This window comes from Cryptomeria japonica, chromosome 4, assembly GCF_030272615.1.
Source record: "Cryptomeria japonica chromosome 4, Sugi_1.0, whole genome shotgun sequence".
Taxonomy (NCBI): Eukaryota; Viridiplantae; Streptophyta; class Pinopsida; order Cupressales; family Cupressaceae; genus Cryptomeria; species Cryptomeria japonica.
This window is the reverse complement of record NC_081408.1, coordinates 165,529,188-165,533,630: the sequence shown is the minus strand read 5'-3', so window position 1 is coordinate 165,533,630 and position 4,443 is coordinate 165,529,188. Positions and strand designations below refer to the sequence as shown.

Genomic DNA, 4,443 nt, shown 5'->3' with positions numbered 1-4,443 from the left:
ATAGGGGGGTTTTAAATTCAGACTATGTATTGGGAGGGGTTGACAAGAAAGGAGTTTAGGGCAATATTTAAAAAAAATAGGAGGATTCTTTAGTATCTCCTATGCTAACAACATAATGTTATCCTTCTTATCATAGCCTACTAGATTAAGATTTAGTTGGGATATCCTTCTGTTCTACTAAATGGTGATCCACTAGCCACCATAAGATGGCACTCTTCAATATCCTTTATCCTAAGGCCTTGCTTGGCCACTCATCAATCAATGAAGTTATGAGTAGCACCAATATTGAAGAGTATATTCACTCTTTGAACTTAAATGACCCCGCATTTATATGGAAGGTATTGTACCAAAGAGCATAAAAATAGTGCCTCCTTGTATGAACTATTCCTTTTTTGGTCCATTTTTTTCTTCTTGAATCTCCTATTTATATTCTTCTTCATTTTGTAGTTTGGGTTCCTCCTATCCTAATTCATCATTAGACCTCACCTCAATGTAATGCATTTTATCCTTTCCCATGAAATCTATCTCCAGGTGACCTTGCATCCTTGTAACTGAATTATGGTGTCTCCCTTAACATTTCCTTCCTCATGTTAATGTTTGGTTTTGATTGAAAATTTTAAATCTTCTACATATTTTTTGAAAGTTCTTTTTTAAAATATATTTTTTGGTTTAGAACTTATTCTTTAGCAAAAAAAATCCAATGCTTAAGCCTAGTTGCATTTTATCCCTTCCCATGAAATCTATCTCTAGGTGACCTTGCATCCTTGTAATTGAATTATGGTGTCTCCCTTAACATTTCCTTCCTCATGTTAATGTTTGGTTTTGATTGAAAATTTTAAATCTTCTATATATTTTTTGAAAGTTCTTTTTTAAAATATATTTTTTGGTTTAGAACTTATTCTTTAGCAAAAAAAATCCAATGCTTAAGCCTAGTTCTTGTAGGGTAGCTTTTTCAAAGGCTTTGAATAATCCTTTAAGAGATTCAATTTATCCTTAAATCAAATGCATAGTCAATCTTCTTTCTATGATATATGAGATTATCATCTAGGACTTGTAAATTGTGTTGCATAGTTCTCCACTAAACCGTAATAATTGAGTTGATTCAAATCTTTATAATCTATTCAATGATCAATCAAAATTTTATAAAAATAATCATACGATGTGATGGATCTATGACATTGAGTGTTCAAACTATTTTACCACCTATCATTTATAATACCCTCCAAATTGCAAGGTGGAAAGCTTGATTGCTTCATCTTTGGTCATAAGTGTAAGAGACAAGTATATTTCTAGCTTCTATACCCGCATGAAAGTTGAGAATCTATTAGATCCATAATAGGGAAAGTGTATCTTCATCGTCAATGCTTATTGCACATCTCTCTAAAAGCCTTGTGACCTAAGCTTGGGTCTATGACATTGTAGACTTGTACATGTTCATATAATTTGTGAGTGACACCTTACTTCAAATTTCATAAATAACATATTTATATTTTGCATAAAAAGCCCTAATATCATCCTTTTAAAGAAAAAACAACCTTGAATGATAATATACATGCTTAATAAATAGTTACAATCTTTACTTGATTCGGTACACATGATTTTTTTGTTCTCATATAATCTCTTATTACTTTTTTTTTTTTTTTTGGATTGAAAAATCATATATTGAAACAAATAAATATACAAAGAAATTTTCCAAAACTGAGAAACATAAAATATTTTCTATATCATCCGGGATCTACATTCTTGTAGAAATAATAATAAAAAAATCAATTTGCTCTTCAATGGTATGAAAGTTAAATTTTCTAGCTAGGACGGGAAGGGATTTTTTAATTAGTGAATAGTAAAAAACTTCGCAAAAAGGCAATTGTCGTTGTAGTATAGTGGTGAGTATTCCCGCCTGTCACGCGGGTGACCCGGGTTCGATCCCCGGCAACGGCGTATGCTTTTGTTTTACTCCTTATCAGGGCAAGTGCAAGGTAATGAGTCACAAATTCGCGGAAGTCCGCGCATTGGAAAATGCGCTCTTATAAACGGGGGCCTGTTTTCAAAAAACGGGGGCCCGTTTGTGCTTCGGGCTCCCAAGCCGAAAGGTAACGGGGGCCCGTTTTGTTTAAAAACGGGCCCCCGTTTTGTTCTAAAACGGGGGCCCGCTTTTAAACAAAACGGGGGCCCGTTTTTTAGAAACGGGGGCCCGTTTTAAAAAACGGGGGCCCGTTTCTAAAAACGGGCCCTCGTTTCTAAAAAACGGGCCCCCGTTTCTAAATGGCATTTTTTCTTTTTTTTCCACAATCCGCCCTTGTTTGAAAACGGGGGCCCGTTTTGTGGAAGTTGATTCCACAACCCGCCACTTGGCTCGGGATTAGGCCCGGGATAGGCCTGGGATGGCCACACCTGAGACATGGACCTGCAAATTCAAATCTCCATGAATGAAAGCACAAATATGAACTTCAGAAATAGTTTACGTGCCTCTAATTAGAGAATTTTTATACGAAATTAAAACCCATTTCAGATTATACTGTCTAGATTCTAAATATGTAAATTTATTTAAAAATTGATTATTTTAACTATTTTTCATTTAATTTATACTAAATCGGGTCTATAAATTTGAAATATTAACTAATTTTGTTAATTTAATAACTTTTTTATTTTAAAGAATTTTGGAAAAAAAATTATATGTCATCAATCTACACAAAATTCTTTTGTATTTCAAAAAAAAAAAAATCAAAAAATGTTAAGTTTACATCAAATTATGTGGGTCGTACACGTCAAATTTTTAAAAAGATAATTATGGCCATTAAAAAATTAATTAAAAAAAATATATTAGAAAAAAAAATACAAAAAAATATGCTCATCAATCTTCAGTGTGTTACAAACCATTTCCCAAAACGGTTTGAGAAAATAATTTTAATTGTGTCAAAAAGTGTGGGTCGTACACATACATGGTATGGTCCTGAAACAGGCATTTTTAAAACATAGTTTTCGGAACTCCATTTAAAAAGTTATTTTTTATTATGTGGGTATTAAAATAAATTATATATTTGGAAACTACACTCAGAGGGCTATCTTTTATATTACTGACTTTTTCCAAGATTCAATCTCTAAGTGTTTCAAAATTTAAGCTCAAATGAGACAAAATCTGAAAATCAGGGAAAACACTTCCACTTTTTGGCCAAAAAGTGGACTCATCTTCTTGCATTGACCCATCAGTGAGCTCATTTAAAATGTTCTACATTTACAAGCAGCACGTAATAAATTTTCTTATGGCTGTTTACAGAAATTTAACAATATTAATCTGGGAGGTGAAAAAAAAACATGAATAGAAAGGCCTACAAAAGATGTTCGAGGGTCTTAAAAAGTTGTGGACATCTTTCTTTAGTAATATGCAAATGAATTTTCAGATTTTTAGTTCATGGACATTTTATATGAGCAATTTTAGCTATTTTTGGTCTTAAAAGGTATGAAATGTTCTTTTAGTAATATGAAATTGAGATTTTAATCTATGTATATTTTAGATAAGTAATTTTAAGAAAGCAATATGGATAATTTGAGATTTTTTTTTTATGTATATTTTAATAAATAATCTTAAGAAAGTTGAGTATGGGAAAAAAAATGGAGTTTTCATTATGTGTTGATTTTATTAATATAGAAGAGAATGGATTAAAGATCTTAAAGATAATCCAAATACATGTATTTCTTAAAGTTGGCATCAAAATTCTACTACCAATGTCTGCTAAGGGATAGTTTAAGGTCTCGCTTATAAAGCATTCATCAAGTACAAGCATTTGAATGTGAAGAATGGAAAGCAAGCAGATACTAGCTTACTATAATTTTTACTATAGCACTAGTCATAAGGTCCACACTTTATGGTATGAGTGCCCTTGCGAAAGTACTTAAGAGATAGCATAGGGGTTTCCACTAGAAATAGAAAGCATGTCACCACTAGAATGCTAAATACATTATTATTGTACTAGTCACAAGGTTCAATCTTGATAGTATGAATGCCATTGTGAAAGTGCCAAAGAGACCTGATGCTAGGCATTCATATCAAAGAAAAATTGAATTATTAATAATATGAGACCACTAGATAATATGGTCATTGGAAAAAAATAAATCTAAAACTATCTCCATCACCCTTGAGGAAGGGCTTAAACACCTCAAAGGTACTCCAAGCCACAAATGAGTCTTTGATCTTGACTAAAACACTTGTAATAAGAAGATATCGTGTCATACTCTTTTATCTTGCTAAATAGACACTGTGAGTTAAAGGTATAGCATATGAAGCATTACACCAAGCACAAGCCCTTGAATATGAAGAATGCAAAGCAAGTTGAAAATAAATGTTAAAATTTGTGTTATAATACTAGTCACAAGGTACTATCTTTATAGTTTAAATGCTCTTGTCAAAGTGCCTATGGATCTAATGCGAAGTGTTTCTACCAAAAA

General features: G+C 32.1%; 1 non-coding gene across 1 annotated transcript; it reads left to right on the top strand.

Moving 5' to 3' along the window:
* Positions 1–1,866: 1,866 nt before the first annotated feature.
* TRNAD-GUC (transfer RNA aspartic acid (anticodon GUC)) lies at positions 1,867–1,938 on the top strand. The gene has a single exon. It is a non-coding gene; the product is annotated as a tRNA-Asp (tRNA).
* The last annotated feature ends 2,505 nt before the right edge of the window (positions 1,939–4,443 follow it).